This window comes from Mus musculus, chromosome 2, assembly GCF_000001635.26.
Source record: "Mus musculus strain C57BL/6J chromosome 2, GRCm38.p6 C57BL/6J".
In the NCBI taxonomy this organism is placed as follows: Eukaryota; Metazoa; Chordata; class Mammalia; order Rodentia; family Muridae; genus Mus; species Mus musculus.
Window position 1 is genome coordinate 60,136,301 of NC_000068.7, and position 23,728 is coordinate 60,160,028.

Sequence of the window (23,728 nt, forward strand, 5' to 3'; positions counted from 1 at the left end):
TTTCTCAGTCTGTAGGTTCCACCCCTTTATTTTGGAGGGAGGTGAACAACCCTTTCACAGGGCTCAAATATCTGCTATCTATACCTCTATATATCTAGACAATTTATAACAGCAGCAAAATTATAGATGTGAAGTAGCACTAAAAGTAACTTTATTGTTGGGAGTCACCACAACACGAGGAACTGTATTAAAGAACTGTAACATTAGGAAGGGTGAGAATCACCGGTCTAGACTTAAGCAAGGAATGGGAACTAGGTATGGTAGCATACACTTTTAATTCCACACTCATGCAGAGGCAGGGGGACATCTTAGGGTTCCAGACCAGCCAAGGCTATGAAATCCTGACTCAAAATGGTGCGTGGGTGCGAGTAAAAAAAAATGTGTGTGTAATACTATATACCATAATATAAAATATATGTAATACTATATATTATATATTTTAAATTATATACTAAATACTGTATATTATAAATTATATACTCTATATTACAATATATAATTATATATAGTATTACATATATGTTATATTATATAGTGATATATTACCTGTATATATAAATTAAATATACTATGTATTATAATGATATAATATATAGTGATATATTATATATAATGAATAAAATTTGAAATGTTACACTGAAATAACCAAAAATGAAAATATAATCTAATATTTGAAAGTTATGAACAATTCAGCAAGTTGTTGACATTGATAAAGAGTTTCAACACACATCTTTTTATTGATGTAGTTTTTATTTTCTTTTTTTTTTAGATTTATTTTATTAATATATGTAAGTACACTGTAGCTGTCTTCAGACACTCCAGAAGAGGGCGTCAGATCTTGTTGCGGATGGTTGTGAGCCACCATGTGGTTGCTGGGATTTGAACTTTGGACCTTCGGAAGAGCAGTCGGGTGCTCTTACCCACTGAGCCATCTCACCAGTCCCCGTTTTTATTTTCTTTTGTTTGTTGTTCTTAAATTCTTTATCCTCCTGTCTTAACTGATTATTAAAGAAATGTACCACCACACTGGGCTCCAACAACATACCTATTGTTTCACTTTCATCTTATTCACGTAATTAAAAAAAATAATAATGAGTTCTTGTGTCAGAACTACATCCACTCAAAACCTACACCAACAGACAGCTACTGTTAGGAATACAGAATAAGAGCGTGGTGAGCAGGGTGTAGCTCAGTGGTACAACACTTGTGTAGAACACACGGCCCAATAACAGAGAACCAGAACCAAAATCCAGAAATCAAACAATAAGGATATTTTATTGAAAATTAACTAAAGCAGGCTGGAGAGATGGCTCAGAGGTTAAAAGCACTGACTGCTCTTCCAGAGGTCCTGAGTTCAGTTCCTAGCAACCACATGGTGGCTCACAAATCTCTGTAATGGGATCCAATGCCCTCTTCTGGTGTGTCTGAAGACAGCTACAGGGTACTCATGTAAATAAAATAAAGAACTCTTGAAAGAAAGAGAGATTAACTACAGCAGGTGTTCAGTGGTGCGCATGCCTTTAATCCTAGTACTCAGGAGGCAGAAGCAGGCTGATCTCTGAGTTAAAGGCCAACATGGACTATAGAGAGAGTTCCAAGATAGCCAGAGGAACACAGAGAAACCTTGTCTGGATAAACCAAAAAGAGAAAAAAGGAAAAGAAAAGAAAATCAACTGAAGCATTCTGTGACAATTAACTGGCTATATGAATTCTATGATAGTGCATATTTTATACGTTGTAGACTGTATTACAGCTCTTCTGTGTCTGGAAAATTTACAGTTTACATTTGTCTGTATTGTTTTTAAGGTCAGAAATCCCCAGTATGTATCTGTGGGGAGAAAGGACAAACAACAGCCCGTAAGGAATACGGAGTCCATCTGACTAGCATTCACACGTCTGGTAAATGTGGTATGTGATTGCTGCTTGAATAGAGATAGTAAAAGGGAAGGAATGCACAGGAAAAGAGATTTTTTTTTTCTTTCTGGTAGAGATGACATAAGGAAAATGTCTGGGGTTTGTAACAGAATCTATCTCATTGCTACTAAACATTCTTTGGCTCCTAATCTGTACACACACACACACACACACACACACACACACACACACACACAGAGGGGGGAGGGACATTGTGGCAAAACAAGACTAGAAGTTAGAACCAAAGAAGTTCCTCAAAACATCTAAACAAGGGACAAAGGGAGCTTGGAACCAGATGGCAGTTGCTATGATCTTGAGGTTCATGCATCCCAAATTAATATGTTGAAATTCTAACTCCCAAAATAATGATATTAGGAAATAGAGCCCTTGGAAGGCTTGGGAGCCTCTGTGATTAAGTCGGGAGGGCAAAGTGTTCATTAATAGTAGTTGAGCGTCTTTATAAAATAGACCCAAGGGAGCTCACCTGCCCTTCCACATGACCAAAGAATGAGAAGGCATTATTTCTGAACCAGAGGACAGGCCCTCACAAGACAACAAATTTGGTTGGATGCCTTTGATCTTGTACTTCCCACCGTTCAGAACTGTAAAAAAGACCTGCATATCGTGTATGAGCCACATGGCTTATAGTGTTTTGTTGCAATAGATCAGTGACTAAGACGGTGTTGATGGTGGTATTGGCAAGTGGTCAGATTCTGAAATTTTCTTGAAAGTCGAGTTAAAAGATCTGTTGGTGGATTGCCTAGATAATATAAAAGGAAGGAAAGACTGAATGGTGGCTCGATAGGTTTTTGTCTCCAGGAAACAGAGGACTGACGATTTATTTACATAGGCAGACTGCAAAAACAGACAGGCTAGATAGTGAAGTTGGGGTCTGGTATAGATCAGTGGATTGCAGAGATATGAGTAAGCAAAGCAAACGTGATGATGTTAAGCATACATAATGCTAATATATACAAATTGGACTTCAGGAAAAAGATTCAGGGTGGAAGAGAAATTTAGGAGTTCTTTGCTTTTAGCATTTAAAGGCATAAAATAGTTGCAATCACCAAAAAGTACGGATGGGCAAAACTCTTTGGTGTTCCAATATTTAGAAGTTGTGGAAAAACTGAAAAAGGAAATTGAGAAAGAGTGGCCAGTAAGGTCAAATGCAAAGTCTAGAATACTACTCTAGAAATTAACTGTAAAATATAAAGGCTGTAGATGTAGCTCGGTTTGTCAGTGCCTGCCTAGCACGCAAGGCGCCCGCCTTTGACCCCAGTGGCACATAAAGGGAGGGCAGGGTGTCTCCTAACTTAGGAGGTGCAAACCAGAGGACTGAAGCTAAGGGCTGTGAAGAAGAGAGGGAGCCCTGGGTGTATGACGGTACGAGTGGGTGTGCATTAACATGGGAATAGCCAGGTCAAAGACCACAGCCTCAAACCCAGGGGACACTAACAAAGCCCCGGCAAGCGGAGGTGAGACTCAGAGACATGGCAAAGCCTTGCTCTGGTCATTTATGTGGATGTTGACAGTGTGTGTGTGGAAAATGTCCACCATAGTCTATGGCCCCTGGATCGTTATGGCCCAAAGACTGCTCCTGTCCAGAGGCTGCTCCTACACAGAGTAGCAAAGCCTGTCTCCATGTTCAGCTGTATATAGTAACTCTGCCTTATTGTTTATTTGTAAGTATTGATTCCCCCTCCTTGTTCAGCTCTAAGCAACAGCCCTGCCTGGTGTTCAGTTCTATATGGCAACCACATTGAGCTGTCTGGGTGCAGTAGCTTCCCTAGCAGAGAGCCCAGTCTACCTAATCCCAACATTTTACGTACGTCTCTCTGTGTACATATTGGCCTTTTCTTTACTCCCTTGCTGTCCGAATCAGGTCTAGTCCCTGGAGCCCTGAGGGAACCTGCACAAGCACATCCTTGCCTACAGGTTGAACTCAGTGAGGAGTGAGAGGAGAGATGGAGAGAGAGGCCAAGACCATCAAGGATATTTACTGTGTGTTATTTCCACTGGCAATCTGGGTAAAATGACTAAAATTGGCAGATAAATTTGGCAATGTAGTTGGCACGGCAATTTTATAAAGTTATCAAAAAGACAAGAAAACAAAACCTCTCTAAGTCCAGCATAGCCCAGTGATACACACTTACAGTTCTATTAGTAGCTACTTGCGAGACTGCTGTGGGAGCATCAGTTGAGACAAGGAACTCAAGACTAGTCTGATAACCGTACAGAGACCCTGTCTCAAAAAAGACAAAGGGGAAAAAAAAATCTTTCAGTTATGAAGTATGTCTTTCTATTGTTGTCCCTGTTGCTGTTGTTTCAAGACAGGGTTTCTCTGTGTAGCCCTGGCTGTCCTGAAACTCACTCTGTAAAACAGGCTGGCCTAGAACTCAGAGATCCACCTGCCTGTCTCCGCCTCCCAAGTCCTGGGACTGAAGGTGTGCACCACTACTGCCTGACTATGAAGTATGTCTTAAGGAAGTATTTTTCTATATGGGTTTAAAAGAATTTTTTCCTGAGCTATGGAGAATGTTTATGTTCTTTTCATTCACAAAATCTGAGCAAAAAGCAAACAAACAAACCCCCCTCTATTTTGTTTATGTATGGAGGTAGGTTCTTAATATGTAAACCAGGTTAACCTTGAAATCAGGGTCCTCCCACCTTAGCTTCCTAAATGATAGTATCTCGGGAACATTACCTATGCGTGCCCAAAACCTTCTTAAAATATTTTATATGTTTAAATTGTTTTAAATTAAAAATAGGTTACAAGTGATGTTATGATTTTATGAAAACACTATAGAACAACTAAACCAACTAATTAATATATCACTTCAAATCCGTATCGTTTTTGGTAGTGAAAACACTTCAATTTACAGTAAGCCATTTGAAATGCACAGTGCATTATTGTTTAATATACTGTGGCACTGTTCAACACCTCAAAGGAAACCCCCTGCACATTTCTCCTGTCTAATTGAGGTGCACTACCTTGGAACTATCTCCCTTCCCCCTTAGCCTCTGATCACCAGCAGTCTACTCTCTGCTTTTGGTCACTTGTTTAAGATTCTGCATATGTGGTGATAATGTGGCATTCTTTCTCTGTGCCTGGCTAATTCCACTTAGCATAAAGTTCTCCAACTCATCTATATTGTCTTAACACAATTTCTTTCTTTTCTATGGTGGAATATGTCACTGTGTGTGTATGTGTACACGTTTCTTTATTCATTAACACGCTAGTGGATACTTAGCTTGATTCCATAATTGGACTATTATTAGCAGTGATGAATTGGACATGAATTCATGGATTTGATATTCTTGTTTCTTATTTCAAATCTTTTAGGGGGATGTATAAAGTGGGACTAGCTGGATTTTCTTTAGGAAACCTCCAGTATTGTAAAATGACTATACAAACTTACATTCCCAGCAGCAGTGAGAATAGGAAAAACACATCAGTATATAGATGCTTTCTTTGCCTCACATGCCCATGTGGCCAGAAGGAAGGAAAGGGAATTATTCAGAGGAAAACCAAAAACCCCCAGTAACAGCATGGCACAGAGTCCCTCCTTCTTACAGGCAATTCAGGGGACATTAGCATCGGCTGTTATCCAACAAGAAGGTCACAAAAAGAGATACTAATATAATAAAGGGAAATGGTTTTGTAGGCAGGGCATAGAGGAAGACTCTGAGGAAAACTACCTCATGGGTGGAATACTGATGGCTTTGCCATCCCAGGAAAATAAAACAGAGCACAGACCAATTTATCTCCAAGATGAAATAGTCTCTCATAAGAAGTCATCAAAATAAGCCAGAAGGATGACAGACAGATGAAAAAAGCTACTGCTCCCAACAGCTGCCAGTGGGAGAAAATAAGGTTCACGATTCTCCCCCAAGAATGCTAGGAATTGTCACTTCGGTTCTCCGGACATGATCAGAAAGGGGTCTTTCACGAACCGTTAGGGAAGTGAGTCTAACCAATTTGTTACTGTAATTATCCTAGGGGAGGACCAACACTGGATTTTAGCTCAGTCCAAATGAGGTGTAGCTACTTAGGAGAGAAGAGGTAAACAGGCTCACTCAGACCTTCACCTGGTGGACTGAGGAGTTCTGTAGGAGAACTGCAGGGCACTGGGAGTCCCTAAGGCAGTTAGTTACCTACAGCGTGGTAAGCCATCTTCCCTCCCAGCAAAAACAACTTGATGTCTCTGTTGGAACTGCTATCACTTATCAACCTCATGCAGCATACAAAACGCAACCATCTAGGAAGGCTGAGAGGGCTAATCTTACCCTCAAAAAGACCTTGTCAGTAAACTTCTAGTCCCAGCTAAAATTGCTACCCATGGCCCTTCCCAGAATAAGAATAGCTCCTAAAGATACCTTACAATTTAGCTTTTTTGATATGCTTTGTGGGGCCCTTTCTGACTAAATGTTTACTTTTTAACTCAGAGAACCAAGAAATTGTCAGTTATGGAGACAATCTAGGATAGATGCAATGTGCTATAATAAAATACAGAAAGACGGTCACAGGTGGGCATATTGGCAAACAGCTACAATCCCTACTCGTACGTGTCTGAAACAGGAAAACAGTACCCAGTCCATCCAGGGTTCCATAGGAAGACCTTGACTCATTAGGAATGAAGAATGAAAGGGAGGAAGAAGAGAGGGAAGGAGGGAGATGGGAATGGGGAATGGGAAAGAAAAGGGGAAGGGAATGGATGGGAAAGGAGATTTAAAAAAAAAAAAGTTTTAACAGCTACTGAGACCCCACCCCTACCCCCAAGGAACTTATTATCATTTAAATGGTTCCAGAGAGATGAGTTACACCCTCTGATAACCCTAAAGTAAAGAACCTTACGCTCTCTGCTGTCAAGCTAAATGGAATACCATTTGCATTCACTCTTCTAAAACAAATCCTATTGGGTTTTCGAGGTACAGAAAACAACTTTGACCAAACCTACAACCTTACGGAAGGTCTAAGCCTTCTGTTCATGAGGAAGCATAAAAGCAGGTATTTAGAATGTAGATGTTATCACCAGCTTCTAGCTGGAGGCCCTGGAATCATCACTGAGATGATTCGCCTGACTTTGCTGTGCACCGCTGTGCACTCCCAGAGTGCTTTCACGGATTTCCCGGTTGCCTACTTAGCCTTGTCTACATTCATGTTTTTCCTATCAACAGTACCCCAGTTCTCTCAAACACAAAGGACTATGTCTATGTCCTCCTTGCCCAAACCGTAACCAAAGGCCAAAACATAACCAGCTTTTTGAGGCTGGATAAATAAACACCATCATTAACATGAAAGAAGACGATTGGCTGATAAAGATTGAAACCCTCCCACCTCATCCCCTAGCCTCCATACCACAAACAGGTTCGGTTGGAAGCCTGCAGTATACACACGTGGGAAAGGTGGTGCTAGGGAAACACCCTATAAGGGACTTAGAGTTTTTGTTTGTTTGTTTTTTCCAGACAGGGTTTCTCTGTGTAGCCCTGGCTGTCCTGGAATTCACTCTGCAAACCAGGCTGGCCTCAAACTCAGATCTGCCTGTGTCCACCTCCCAAGTGCTGCGACTAAAGGTGTGGACCATCAATGTCCAGCATGAGGGCTGTGGCTTTTTGAGGCATGCTTTCTTGTAGCTCACTAGCCCACTCCCATTTCTCAGGAGTTTGTTCCTTTCTCAATACACCGTCTCTAATTCTCCTTCTAGTCATGTGTCTCTGGTAAAATTCTTTGTCCTTTAGACACAAGAGTCTGGCAACTCCAATGGGTACCCTGGGACTCAAATCCACACCCGAAACAAAACCAGCAACCACACCTGGGAATCTAGCCATCTGTGCTCGGAACCCTTGCAAACCATAACAGAGGTCGTCTTGGACAGTATTAAACACATTTTCTCGTACTGATGCTATAGTAACCCTTACACCAACAAAGGGCACAGGGGTTCCTTTTATTTCTAACTCAAATACTTTCTCAGATACTAATTTTGGAGCTGACTTCAGTATCGCTAGAGACCCATTAATGTAAACGAGCTGCTTTAACACAGACAACCCCAGGAGACGCTCACCCTCCTCATATACCCGGGGCCAAGGCCTTATTTACTGCCTTTACCAGTCCTCAGGAACCGCATGCTTGTTGGATGTTACATATTTCTTCCCTTCACAGAACCCCAAGTATTTGTGACAGAGCTTCCTATTAAATTATTCTGTATCAAAACAAACTACTAGACCTACCCAGAAAGGCATCCAACAGGCGGCTCAACTGGACCCACGGCACACTCTCTGCAGCCTATTCGTGGGCTCCATGACTCAGTCCTTTCTTATCCTCTCTCAAAGGTCCACCTTCCCTCCAAAGGGAACTTAGTTCTAGAACACGGCTTCCTTTGTGCCTAATGACCTTGACGTTTCTTAATCAATTCCAGGCAGGGAAGGGTTGAGGTACATAAAGTGTAGATGGGAATCAAGTGGCCCTCTCAAATGAGACTATAATTATGTATAAGCCCTCATTCCCATTACCACTCTCCCATCTTCTTGCAGTAATCACAGAGCTGAAATGCACTGTGGCACCGAGTGGAGCAGTTGGAGGAAGAGCATACAGTGCTAACTGTTGTAAACAGTCCTCATGCCCGTGGCATAATTATTTGAGACTTCAGGTAGTAACTTCAATGCACTAAGGATCATTAGATTGATTCATTGGTTCACACTGACTTTGGACAACCACTTTGCCCCAGATTGTTTGCTAACTTAGAGAGGCAGATTTTTGCATCCTTCCTGGTGTATGCACACATCAACATTACAAATAAGACACTGGAAGAGGTAAAAAAAAAAGCTATACAATGAAGTTTAATTGCTCCATTAGATTAAAAAAAGCCAATGGGGTTCGTCGATTGAGCCACTCTAAAATCAGCTTTGTCCTTCCCCTTGGTAAGGACTGTTCCCCCCTCAAGCTGCATCCTTTCATTTTTAACCTCTGTAATAGGCATGCCTTCTACCGTCCAGAAGCCCCTTGCTAAAATGATGGCCCTACACGCTTTCCAGCTCTTCCCACCGAGAGACACCCACAGTGCATCTGGCTTCTCTAACATCACGCACCTGGGATTTGCACTCCCAAGGAAGGAAACCGTTCAGAACTCCTCTCCTATCTTTCTTCACTTGCTAAGACTGCTGCTGCCCATGGCTGAGCCATCTTGTAAAGTCCCTTTATTCTGGTCTGTCGATGACAATTACAAAAACTGAAGTAATGTGGCTCCTAAAACTAAAACAACTTGTTCTCTGGATTCTTATCTTTTCTGGGCTATCAACTCCCAGGAATGGCATGTAGGCCAGGAGAGAGGTCTATAATCACCCAAGGCTCTTTAACCTAACATGCCCTGCTTACCCTTAGCAATGGCCAACCTTAAGCCCCCCCCAAAAGAAACTTTTTCATCTGCTTCCTACCCACCACTTTCTCCCCTGTAAGTACCCCAGCCAGTAAGCAAACAGTAGGCTCCATTTCGGCAGGTTTTTCTTTCTCCCCAATAAAAGCCTCCACTGTTAAGTGCTCATTTCCTTGTCTTTCTTTCCTGCTTGCCGACACTATACCTATAAGGTCAGGTATGTGCACAAGATGTGCTCCCCAAACGTGGCGGAAGCTCCTTGTCCTGAGAATGCCTGGGATCACCACTTGAGCATACACCGTTCCTAGTAATAAAAGCCTTCTCTCAGTTCTTTGTCTAACTTTCAATGGTAGAAACAATCCTGAAAGCTTCTTGGTGGGATGCCAAACCCGGCTGCCTAAATGGGTATCTGGAAGGAAGTTCTCCCTTTCATCTACAGCTCTCCTCTGGGCATAGGCCATATCCCTCTACACTGAGGGACCTGCATGAATTTTCTTGTTGAGTCCTACAGACCTGAGAGTGCTCAAAGCGCTATACATCATGAAATATAGATGCTAGACACAGAGAGATTTCTTTTCCTTCCTGTTGTGATTATAAAAAGATGAAGGGTATAAGAATATGTTCTATGGGAGTGTGGTGAGGTATGGAGGGAAGGGAGTGCCTTGGCAGGTGCCAAGGCATCTCTTCCCACTGAAGGACCAGTCACACAATGATATAGTATAGAATAGAGTTTATTTAGGGCATAAGGAGGGGAGTTAAGAGAGTACTAGAGGCAGAGAAAGGCAGAGACAGACAGACAGACAGAGAAGAAAAAAGAAGAGAAGAGGGGAGGGGAGGGAAGGGGAGAAGAGGAGAGAAGAGAAGAGGACAGGAGAGGACAGGAGGGGAGAGGGGAGAGGAGGGAAGGGGGAAAGGGGAGAGGAGGGAAGGGGGAGAGGGGAGAGGAGGGAAGGGGGAGAGGGGAGAGGAGGGAAGGGGGAGAGGGGAGAGGAGGTAAGGAGGAGAGGGGAGAGAGAAGTAGAGGTGGGCCAAGACCACATGGAGAGAGGGGAGAAGAGAATGGGGAAAGAGGGGAAGCAAGAGGGGGGAGTAAGAGTCTAAGAGTAAGAGAGAGTAAGAGGGGAAGGAGTGGGCAAGCAGCTCCTTTTATAGTGGGTCAGGCCTACCTGGCTATTGCCAAGTAACTGTAGGGGTGGAGTCCACACAGTATACCAACACTTCTATCCTTCCTTCCTTCCTTCCTTCCTTCCTTCCTTCCTTCCTTCCTTCCTTCCTTCCTTCCTTCCTTCCTTTCTCCCTTCTTTCCCAGACAGGGTTTCTCTGTATAACTCTGGTTGTCCTAGAACTCATTCTGTACATCAGGCTGTCCTTGAACTCACAGAGATCTGCCTGCCTTAGCCAGGTAGAGACTTCTCTTCTCTGATAACAGAAAAGAATGTAAAGAATTGAATTCTTAAATAGATTCTTGAACTGATACAAATTAACTGGCCCCAACCTGTAATAACCAAATAAGATAACCCAAATTTTATCCTGGGTCCCATTAAAACTATACATACAAACTATAGGTAGAATGGTAGTATCTATCCTCAGATCTTAAAAGAAAAATTATTTAAGTAGCTGCTTAGCACTCTGCTAATGGGGAACCCAAGGTTACCCTGGGATCCCCGTACTAGGCAATGATATAATTTGGCCCAAATAGGCTTGAACGTTTTCTGTTAATGGCTCTTTAAAAACAAAAACAACTTCCTGACATTCATGCTTGTCCTTCCTCAACTCTAAAGGCTGACTTCCCATCTGGACATCTCTTAGGCCAAATACCCTTCCTTGATAGCAGCAACCCTGAAAAGCCTCCTACAGAGACCCTTCTTATTGGCCCAGGAGATTTTAAAGAATAACTTTATCCAGATATAATTAGAAAATCTGAGCATAAGGCTGAAGAGTTGTGATCTTCAGGTGGCTTGCCAGTAAGACATCAGGACAAGGCCAGAAGCAGTTCAAGCAAGCCTGGGACCCCTCCCTCATGCAGTTTCCAAAGGCAAAGGAGAGGGCCCTCTTGTGGTTAAAAATGAGGGGAGGTCCAGGGATTCTCTGGAACCTACAGAAAGGGAATCAAGGATGCGTTTTCTATTTTGCCATGTTACAGACGAACAACCCAGACTCCTCCTCTGCAGTACAGCCTTAAGAATACTTAAGTTGGCCTTTCCAACTCGAAAATTCCAGAGAATGGTTCTGACCAAACTCCATCTCTTGGTCAGTATTTAATATTTAATAAAGCTTGCTTTAAATTTGCGCTCCTCCCAAGGAATACTTAAGTTTGACCCCAGACACCCCTATGGTCACCTCAGATGATTTTCTGCCATCAAGTTTGGCCTATCAGTTGGCAGATGGAGAAAAGAGGTCCCCCAAAGGAAGCATTAAACCACATTATTTTACAACTAGACTTGTTTGCTGGGAGGAGGGAGCAGGGTGTGAGGTTCCTATGTGCAAGCTTTCTTTGCTTTGAGAGAGAAACTAGTTTTATGGCAAAAATGCCACATGGATTCATAAACACAAGCTATGATTACAGCTTAACCCAGAAACTTTAATTACACCCCCTAGGCAGGGAAACTGTCCAAAAGACGGGGGAAAGCCTCCATCTAGGTAGGAAATACTTTCAGTGTCTCCTTGCTGTCCAAACCAGGGGAACCCAAACCCTAGACACCCTATACCCATGTCCTCTACCCTAGTGAGGCACACCTGGGCCTAAAGGAAGACCCAGACTCCATTTTTCCTCCAAGATTTAAGACATTAGAAACTCACCTAGGTACATTCTCAGAAAACCTCAGTAAGTATATAGAAGTTTTCTAGGGACTAGCCCAATCCTTTAATTAGACACTAAGAGATATCATGGTAATTCTTTTTTAAAAATAATACCTTAAATTTTTTTCATTTACATTTTTTTACTGTGTGTGTGTTTATGTATGTGTGTGTCTCTCTGTGTGTTTACGCATATGTGTGTCAGAAGACAACTTGCAGAAATCTGTTCTCTTCTTCTACACTGTGGGTTACGGGAACTGAACGCAGGTCTTCAGGCTTGGTGGCAAGCACCTGAAGCTGCTGAGCCATCTTGCAGGCCCTCCTGCTAATTCTTAACTAAATCTTAACAGCCACAGAAAAGACTGCAATATTATAGGCCGTGGAGCTACATGGGAAAGGAATGTAGAAGACAAATCAAGAAGATAAAGTGACACTGACAGAACACTGGTGGCAGACAGTCCCCATGAGTGACCATGAATAGGATTAGAACTGGCCCCCGGGGTGATGGAAACAAAAGCGTACCTTAGAAGGTTTAAAATGAATCCACAATAAACCGTTAAATTACTCTAAGCTTTCTCAAGTAATTCAGGAAGCAGAAGAAATGTCTGAAGCCTTCCTAGAAAGTAATAGGAAGTCGCAATAAACATACCAACACAGATCATGAGTCAAGAGAAATACAAGATTTTTAAAAATAATTTTAATCCATTTATCTTTATTTGTATACACATATTTGTAGGTTCACATGGCATGTCAAAAACTCATAAGGACAAGATTTAATTGGGGCTGGTTTACAGGTTCAGAAGTTCAGTCCGTTATCATCAAGGACGTAGCATGGCAGTGTCCAGGCAGGAGGAGCTGAGAGTTCTACCTCTTCATCTGAAGGCCACTAGATTTGCTCTTACACAGTTAGGAGGAGGCTCTCAGTGCCCAGCCCTACAGTAACAGACACACTTCCTCTAACAAGGCCACACTTTCTAAGAGTGCCGCCACTCCCTGGGCCAAACACATTCAAACCATCGCTGTCCTACTCAGGGTTGAAATCTTATTTAGAAGGTTGGCTAATCTTGGTTGTTAACTTGACTACATCTATAATCAACTAAAACTCAACCAACCAACTGAGCACACATGTCAGAAACTTTCTTGATTGGCTCATTGAAGGTGAGAAGACTCACTGGAAGTCTGGGCCATAGCCCACATAAATGGGCCTGGTAGAAGCTTTTGCATTTTGCTTGCTCTCATTCTGACTGGCAAGCTCATCTATCCTGCTGCTGGGGCATTCCTTTATGGTATTAGAGTTTCTATTGCTGTGAACAGACACCATGATCACAACAACTCTTATAACAGAAAACATTTAACTGGGGCTAGCAAACGCTTCAGAGGCCATTATTGTCATGGCAGGAAGCATAGTGGTATGAAGGCAGACATGATGTTGAAGAAGGAACTGAAAGTCCTATACCAGGGTCTGTGGGCTGCATGGAGAGGGAGTCACTGGGCCTGGCTTGAGCATTTGAAACCTCAAAGCCCACCTCCCAGTGCAAGGCTACACCTCCTAATAGTGCCACTATCTATGAGCTTATGGGGTCATTATGATTCAAACCACCACAGACCTACTTCTTTAGGGTTCCAAAATAAACTGAAGATAAACTGAGATATAGTGAACAACTCCAGGATTCTGTTGGGAAACAGCAATTGTTACAATAGCAAGACCCACATCCTGTAAGCTGCTCTACTAAATTTATGTATGTGTATATATTCATTATGTCAGTTCTATTCTTCCTGACTAATTTAGCTAAAGAACAGCTTACCTTCTTGAGCCCTTAAGACAAAGTCCTCCAGCATAAAAAATGACTTCTTTCTTATGTCACCACAAAAGAAAAAATACCTAGATACCCACCCCTCTCCATTGTTTGGTGATAGGAGATACAGTATACCCAAGAACATGGCTAAACTGTGCCAAAGGTTTAGGTTTATTTATTCTCTATTTTCTTTAGATTTAAGGAATTCTAAATATTGATGATTGGCACAATTTAGCCACATTTTTGCAGCAAAGGGCTGGCCAGTATGTCTCACAACTATAGCTGCGCTTGCTCTGGTGCATCCAAAGGCAACTAAATTGACTGTGGGAAACAATTTAATTGTACAATTCTCACACAACATGGCAGGACTGCAAGAGCACACTTTGCGTCCAGCTTGCACCTGCCGCTGGAGCAGAGCCTCTGTTCCGCCCTCCCCGACCCACCGACAGCCAGAGGCAGCTTGTGCCGCAAGACTCTGGCAGGCACGGGATCACAGGCTTGCACTGGAGACCAGGAACAGACCCTGGGCTCTGAATCTCCACCCACTCTGCCCACACCCAGAGGTAATCTGTCCCCACAGGAGTTCTGACACAACCAGAATCACAGGCTCACAGGGTCACAGGAGGGACAGCCTCCATTCAGAGACCGCAAGGCCAGCTAACACCAGATGGCAAGAGGCAAGCCCAAGAACATAAGCAACAGAAACCAATGGCACCACTAGAACCCAGTTCTCCCACCACAGCAAGCCCTGGATACTGCAACACACCTGAAAAGCAAGATTTGAATCTAAAACCCAATCTCATGATATGATAGAGGACTTTAAGAAGGTCATAAATAACTCCCTTAAAGAAATACAGAAGAGGGGTTGGAGAGATGGCTCAGTGGGTAAGAGCACTGACTGGTCTTCCAGAGGTCCTGAGTTCAAATCCCAGCAACCACATGGTGGCTCATAACCATCTGCAATGGGATCTGATACCCTCTTCTGGTGTGTCTGAATAAAATAAATAAATCTTTTTAAAAAAAGAGATAGAGAATAGAAATATGGGAGGACACAGGTAAACAGGTAGAAGCACTTAAAGAGGAAATGCATAAATCCCTTAAAGAAATACAGGAAAACAAAACCAAACAGGTGAAGGAATTGAACAAAACCATCCAGGATCTAAAAATGGAAATAGAAACAATAGAGAAATCACAAAGAGAGACAACCCTGGAAATGGAAAACCTAGGGAAGAGATCAGGACTCATAAATGCAAACATCAGAATACAAGAGATAAAAGAGAGAATCTCAGGTGCAGAAGATACCATAGAAAACATTGATATATCAAAGAAAAGGCAAAATGCAAAAAGCTCCTAACCCAAAACATCCAGGAAATCTAAGACACAATGAGAAAACCAAACCTAAGGATAATAGGTATAGAAAAGAGCGAAAATTCCCAACTCAAAGGGACAATAAATATCTTCAACAAAATTATAGAAGAAAACTTCTTTAACCTAAAGAAAGAGATGACCATAAACATACAAGAAGCCCACAGAACTCCAAATAGATGGTACCAGAAAAGAAATTCCTCCCAACACATAATAATCAAAACACCAAACGCACAGAACAAAGATAGAATATTAAAAGCAGTAAGGGAAAAGGGTCAAGTAACATATAAAGGCAGGCCTATCTGAATTATACCAGACTCTCAACAGAAACTCTAAAAGTCAGAAGATCCTGGGCAGATGTCATACAGACCCAAGAAAACACAACTGCCAGCCTAGGCTACTATACCGAGCAAAACTCTCAATTACCTAGATGAAGAAACCAAGATATTCCATGACAAAACCATATTTACACAATATCTTTCCACAAATCTAGCCCCACAAGGGATAATAGATGGAAAACACCAACACAAGGAGGGAAACTATACCTAGAAAAAGCAAGAAAGTAATCTTTCAACAAACCCAGAAGAAGATAGCCACAGAAACATAATTCCAACTCTAACAACAAAAATAACAGGAAGTAACAGTCACTTTTCCTTAATATCTCTTAACATAAATGGACTTAATTCCCTAATAAAAAGACATAGACTGAGCTGGGTGTGGTGGCGCACGCCTTTAATCCCTGCACTCGGGAGGCAGAGGCAGGCGGATTTCTGAGTTCTAGGCCAGCCTGGTCTACAAAGTGAGTTCCAGGACAGCCAGGGCTATACAGAGAAACCCTGTCTCAAAAAACAAACAAACAAACAAACAAACAAACAAAACAAAACAAAAAAAGACATAGACTAACAGGACACATATACAGTATCCAGCATTTTGCTGAATACAGGAAACACACCTCAGTGACAGACACTACCTCAGGGGAGAAGGGTGGGGGTGTTGCAGAGGGGAAACAGAGAAGGGGGATAACATTTGAAATGTAAACATATAAAATATCCAATAAAAAAAGTTTAAGTTACTTTTAAACTTATTTATTGTGTGTGTGCAGCACAGATGTGTTGGTCACAGGGCAGCTGCAGGAATCAGTTCCCTCTTTCTACCAATGTGAGAACTAGGGATTGAACTTAGGTCATCGGCTTGGTGGCAAGCACCCACTGAGCCCCCTCCCAGGCCCCAAATCTAATGACTAGAGCTGTTTGTATTCCCTGAGAGCATGCGATCTGCATTTTGTTATTGAAGCTTTCTCCTGAAACAATCAATCCTGGGTGTGTTCTTGCAGGCCCCTGATTGCCAATCTCCCGTAGCTTCTCCACTTGCTCTTTTCAGTTCTGTAGTGTCTGTGTATTTCTCTTTCTCAAGCACATTTATGAGAGCAGCTATGTTAGGTAGGATTAATGGGAATATATCATTTAAAAATGCATTTTAGTGAGGTGCAACTTACTCACTATAAAAACTTTTATCTGTAAAATGTGTTTTTGTTCTTTTACTTAAAGTTTTTTGTTGTTTTAGCGGTGGCATTTGTTTTTTGAGACAAGGTCTCACCACACTGCCCAGGCTGTCCTTAGCCCTAAGGTGTTCCTCCTCACCTGGGGTTACAGGTCTGTCTTTCACCACGTTCAGGTTAATTTGCCATGTTTTAGTCATACAGAACATCACAGCAAAAAGAGTCCGTGCAAAGTTGCCCAACTTTTAGCCAGGAAGCAAAGAGAATGTATGGAAAGGAAAAAGAGACAAGGCCAAGAAACAGCCTTCAAAAGCTGCTGTCTGTGATCCATACCCTCCAGTCAGGCCCTACCTCCCAGCACCGTCACTTTTTAAGTTCATCAATGGATTAATCCAATCTTTATGTGACACATTATGATGTAATCACTTCTGAAAAGTCCCACCTCTCACTATTTGCATACCAATACATAAGCCTTTGGAGGGGACAGGTGACACAGACCAATAGGAGACCATTCATGTTGTGTTTTTAGATGTGGGGTCATAGGGACTGAAGCCAAACATACATGCTTAGCATGAACCTCACCACTGAACTCTCTCTCCAGCTCAAACTTGGCTCACCAAGTTCCTAGGAACAGAACATATAAGAAGACAACAAACCCCCAACACACTTGTCCCAAACATTGGTTCTTTTTAAGGAATTATAAGTTTCTCGATGTTTTTGTTTTGTTTTGTTGTGGAGGGAAATGGCCAACTGCTTCTAGCTGACATAACTGTAAAGCCCCTGTTTATTATACTATGATTTTGTACATTAGTTGGTGATAAAATCAATAGGGATATACCATTTAACCATTTCTAACTGTGAACTTCAGTAACACTAAGCACTCCCGACACTATACAACTATTATTTCTTTTGATTTCCAAAGAGATTTCATCATCTCAAATAGAAACGCTACTCTTGTTAAGCAAGAACTCCACTCTAACTCTGCTCTACCCTCCACCCTAAAAACCTAATGATACTCACATGAGTGCAGTCATATGCCATTTGCTTTCTGAAGTCTAGCTTATCTCGCTTACCAGCATTTTGACTGCTAACCATGTGTATCAGTTCTTAATTCATCCTCATGGATACATACTATTCCATGTATGATATGACATGTTTCTATTTCTTCATTTGATGAGACTCAAATTGTTTCTATCTTTTATCTATTCCAAACTATTCTGCTATGAATACTATATTGTTACTTCTTCCAGATGCACATTTCCATTCCTGCAGTTGTTCTGAGATAGAATCTCACTATGTAGCTCTGGCTGGTGTTGAACTCGCAGAGACTTTCCTGCCTCTGCCTCCCAAGTTCTGGGATAAAAAGCTTGTACCTTATGCACAGCCACATTTTCTTTTTCTTTTTTCTCTCTTCTTTTCACTTCTGTTTTTCTTTAATTTTCTTTGTTGTTGTTGTCTTGTTTTGTTTTTATTTTATTATATTATTATTATTTAATTTATTTAATTAATTAATTAATTTTGGTTTTTTGAGACAGGGTTTCTCTGTGTTGCCATGGCTGTCCTGGAACTCACTCTGTAGACCAGGCTGGCCTCAAACTCAGAAATCTGCCTGCCTCTGGCTCCCAAGGGCTGGGATTAAAGGTGTGCAGTCAGACTCTATGGTTTTTGTGTGTGCCTTTTTGTTTTGCTTTGTTTTTACTTATGCTTAGTTTGGTTCTCATTTTTTGTTTTTCTTCCTTTCTTTCTCTCTTTACAGAGAGAGAGAGAGAGACAGACAGACAGACAGACAGACAGACAGACAGACAGAGACAGAAAGACAGAAACAGAGAGACAGAGACAGAATATGAAGTTACATGGGAAAGGAGGTGGGAAGGGCATGAGAAGAGTTGGAGAAGGGAAAGAACACAATCAAAATATATGAAAAAGTTTTTAAATAAAAAAGCTATGTTTTTATTTTAAATATGTGTACGTGTGTGTGCACATGTGAGTGCAGGTGTTGTGGGGCTGGCTGTGAGCTGGTCAACATGGGTGCTCAGAACCAATCTCAGGTGCAAACTCAGCAAGCACTCAAGCCCTGAGAAATCGCTCCAGCACTTTACAAGTTAGGTTCTTCCCTTCTGTAGCTCTTTCTCCTTCCCTGGCCCCACCTGACCTCAGACAAGTAACCATCTACTTTACCTTCAGTGGGGATTATTCAATGTATTTGTTTGTTTCTCCCTGTAGCCCTGGCAGTTCTGGAACCTTCTGTAGACCAGGCTGGCCTCGAGCTCATGCTGTTTCCCCAAAGGCGTGTACCAGCACTCTATTTTTAGGGTATTTCCATCAGTTATGTCTTCTGCAGCAGGCTCACAGTGCTGGAATTACAGGCAAGCAACCTGGCTTTTAGTATTTTAGGAATGAAATCATATAGTAAAAGTGGGTGGGCTTCTCCATTTAGCAGAATTATTTTGTGCTTCAGCTTTCCTGTGTCAAGTTTATATTGCTTGTCTATAATTTCTATATTCATGAGTCCCGTCCTGGACACTTAGATGTTTCCGATTTGAGAAAGTAAAAATCAAGCTCCTATGTAAATCACTGTATCAGAAAACAAGAGTCTGCGTGATCAAACACTCTATTCTTGGGCAAACTCCTCAGAGAAGAATGGCTGGGGTCATGTGGCTCATCTATGTTTAAATCTGGGGTGTGTGTTCATGTGTGTCTGTGCATCTCTGACAAATGCATGTGCATGCATGGGTACATACATATGGAGGTCAGAGGGCGATGGTACATGCCTTCCTCAATCACTCTCCACCTTTTTAGAAACAATGTCTCTCACTGAACCTGAAGCTCACTGTCTAGTCAGCCAGCCACCAGGATCCCCCCTGTATTTGTGCCAACGCACTCCCAACACCATCCCACTCCAACCTCCCACCCCACCCAACCCCACAACCCGGCTGGGAATACAGGTGTGTTTTGTTGTTGTTAGGCTGTGTTTCTTGTGTGTTGTTTGTTGTTTATTGTTGTTTTGGTGTTGCTGTTGTTTGTTTGAGACAGGGCTTCTCTGTGTGTAGCCCTGGCTGTCCTGGGACTGGGACTTGCTCAGAGATCCACCTGCCTCTGCCTCCCCGTGCTGGAATTAAAGGTGTCACGCCTGGCTCATGCTGTTTGTTTTTAAACATAGACCATGCTTGTGTGGCAAATAGATTTCTGACTCAGCTAACTCCTCAGGCCTATGTGCAATTTCTTACATAATGGACAAGCCGTTTTAGAGTTTTGCATTCCCAGCAGCAGTAAACAGGGGCTCCAGTTCTTCCACAAAGGTAACAAGATGCAATACTGGCTTGGACCTGTAAATTATTTCATTTGCTGTGCAAAGGCATCTGGTTATAAGCTTGTCTCTCTGCATGTATTTTAATGTGGGAATTCATGCGCTACAAAATTATCCACGTTAGGCTTGAAGGTACAGCTTAACAGTAGAACACACAGTTCAGCATGCACAAGGCTCTGCGTTTGGACATTCAAGGCCACACAAAAACACACATGTGCACACACAGGCAAAACTTAAGCAGAACATTTTAAAGGGAGCAAGTTAGTGGCATCTAGTACATTTATAATGTTATAAAATTGCAATCCTAATCATAAAACATTTTATTATGACATAGTTAAATCTCATACCCACAAAACACGTTATTCCTTCTTCTCCTAAGAATGAGAAATCACCAAATTATTTTGTATTTATTCTGTATATTTCATATAAACAGAACCAACAAATCCAATCTTTTATGGTGGCTTCTTTCACTTAGCACGATGTCATCAGGGCTCCTCTGTGTGCAGCACTGATCTGTCTCTTGTCTCTTTCTGTCTGTCCTCTTACTGAAAAACCCAATGTATCTATTTTCCTAGGTTGTATCTGTGCACATATTTGGAAAAAAAAATCAAAGCCTCAACTCTTGGCACGTAGTCCACCACAGAGCTGTCGAGCCAGGCATTTTGTTGGTACTTTTAATCAGCTTTCCAGCCAGCTCCCAAGGCTGCTCCATCTTACATGTTCCCAGTGTGCATACACATTGTAGTTGGTGCACAGTCTAACCACACTCAGTGCTGACATCATTTTAGTTGTAACAACTTTAATGGATATGAACACGGTCTCATCTTGAATTTTTTATGCAATTAATAGTGCTAAGTATATTTTATGTTTACCTGTATATACAGCCTCTTTTTGTGGTAAGCCTACCCAAAATTTCAGCCCCTTTTTTATGTCACTCATTTTGTTCTGATTGGTGGACTGTGAGGGGAGGTTCTTTCTTCATTCTACAAACAAGACCCTTGAGATTTCCACTTGCAAAGATTTCCTCTAATGCATACACTGACATTTTTTCTTTCAGAATTTTTCAATGACCTGATTTTTTTAAAGAAGTTAATATACATTTTTCCCTTTTATGGTTCATCCTTTCATTTAATAAAGAATCATTTTCCCATCTGGAGGTTGCAAAGATTTTTTTAAAAACTTGGATATGTATAGCTTAGACTTCAACTGTAGGTTTGCATTGTGTTATTTTTTTGTTTGTTTTGTGAGGAAAGATCTAGTCTTTGTACTCTATGCATATCCTCACTGAGCTACCTAGACACCAGGTGGAAACCCAGTGTTCGTGGCACATAGCATTAAAACTGCATGGCTTACTCTTGGTTTTGGTTTTTAGCATTCAGATTCATTTTAGAATCAGGTTACCACATTCTCTTAAATCCCCCATTTGGAATTTTGAGATTGTGTTTTTTATAGTGATAAATTTGGTTAGAGATGGCATCTCAATAGTCTTGAGTATTACAAACCATAAACATGGTGTTTCTGCTATTTGGGGTTATTTTAAAAATTCTGCTTATTCTTTCTTCAGCAGTACATACAGTACATACAGTACATACAGTACATACAGTACATACAGTACATACAGTAAAGGCTGTGATCAAAGTTTAAAATTTTCCAGATAGAGAGCATGTGTGTCCTTTATTTTCTTTAAAAAACAAAACAAAACAAAACACCTTATTCCTAAGAACTAATTATCTAGTACAATTTTAAAAAACAAAATCTAGGGGTTGGGATTAAAGCATACACTTAGCATGCACAGGAGAGCCTAGGCTCAGTCCCCAGGGCCTCCTCCCTGAAACATACATACATACAAACATTCATGCATACATACATACAGTTTGCTACCAGTATATAAAAATTAGAAATGTCTTTTAAATTTTTTTTTTATCTGAGATAGGGTTTCTCTGTAGCCCTGGCTATCCTGGAACTCACTTTGTAGACCAGGCTGGCCTCGAATTCAGAAATCTGCCTGTCTCTGCCTCCCCAGTACTGGGATTAAAGGCATGTGCCACCACTGCCCGGCTGTCTTTTAAATCTTAATGCTGTACCCATTATATTAATTCTTTCATTTGTTATAGGATTTATTTTGTACATTCCTTAAAGTGTTTGTTTGTTTGTTTGTTTGTTTGAGACAGTTTCCCTGGCTGTCCTGGAACTCTGTAGACCAGGCTGCCTTCGAACTCACAGAGATCCACCTGCCTCTGCCTCCCAGGTGCTGAGATTTGCAACACCACTGTCTGGTGTTCATCAGTCAGTGTTGTCTTTCAGAGTTAGATTTGCTATTCTACTTTCTGATTCTGGACTGCAGATGTCTGCTCTTGTCTGTCTGTCTTCATTGGATTTACTTTGTATTTCTCACTATAGCTTCTTCTTTCTGTTTCTTTGTTTTTTGGTTTTCAAGACAGAATTTCTCTGTGTGACCCTGCCTGTCCTGGAACTCCCTCTGTAGACCTGGCTGACCTCAAACTCAGAGATCCACCTGCCTCTGCCTCCCGAGTGCTGGGACTAAAGGCCTGTGCTGTCACATGTCACACTGGCTTTACAGTAGCTTCTGAGCCAGGACTGAATCTGGGGTCTAGGCAATGCTGCGTCACTCAGGACTCCCTGTGCACGCAGTCATCCTCTTTTCTGACGTAAGCAGTGCGAGCTTTGTGTTCTGCACACACTGATCTGCTTCTCCGAATTTCGGCGCACTGTATTTTCATACAATCTGGATAGACTTTTTTTTTTTTTAATTTTCCTTTTGATATTTTTCTTTTTTCTCTAATTTCTTTAGTATTCTGTTGTTACATTTTAAAATATTTGCTAATTTGCTTAACATTGTTGTTAGATACTATTTTAATTTTGTTGTGGTAAGAGAATATACTCTTTTAGAACATACTATATGTACATGGAAAAAATTCATATTTAGAACGTGTAGGGTGTAGTATTCCCTAAATATCTATCAGATCAAGACAGTTCATTTAGGATGCCAAAATGTCCTGACACCTTAGTGTTTGTTTTAGTATTTTTAAGATGATAGCCAATACACACAGACACTTACATTTATACCTTCACAATAAAGCATGCACCTTTAATGTCAGAATATCACTGTTTATCGCTGACCTTACCCTCAGCCTTTAAACCCACTCAGCACTCCTACAGACATCATTCTTTGCCTATGATACTTACTTAGCATTTGCCTTGTGTAACTTTGTCCATTCATTTACTTTCACTGTACTTTATTTTGTCTGGATGTCTGACATAGTCCAGGTTACCCTGGATGGTGCTATCTAGCTAAGGTTCATCTGAATTTTATTCTGATCTTCCTGCTTCTGCTTCCCAAATGGTAGGATTACAGGCATACACCCCCACAGTGAGCTGCTATTCTTCAGTTTTTTTAAAGATTTATTTTATTTATTTTATGTATATGAGTACACTGTAGCTGTGCTGATGGTTGTGAGCCATCATGTGGTTACTGGGAATGAAGGTTGCTCACTCCAGCCTAAAGATTTATTCATTGTTATATCTAAGTACACTGTAGCTATCTTCAGATGCACCATAACAGGGTGTCAGATCTCATTACGGATGGTTGTGAGCCACTATGTGGTTGCTGGGATTTGAACTCAGGACCTCTGGAAGAGCAGTCAGTGCTCTTACCCTCTGA

General features: G+C 41.5%; 1 protein-coding gene across 38 annotated transcripts in view; it reads right to left on the bottom strand.

Annotated features, from left to right (window-relative positions):
- Baz2b (bromodomain adjacent to zinc finger domain, 2B) overlaps window positions 1-23,728 on the bottom strand; it is a 310,551-nt gene that overhangs the window by 236,938 nt on the left and 49,885 nt on the right. The gene's annotated exons all lie outside the window — the stretch shown is intronic.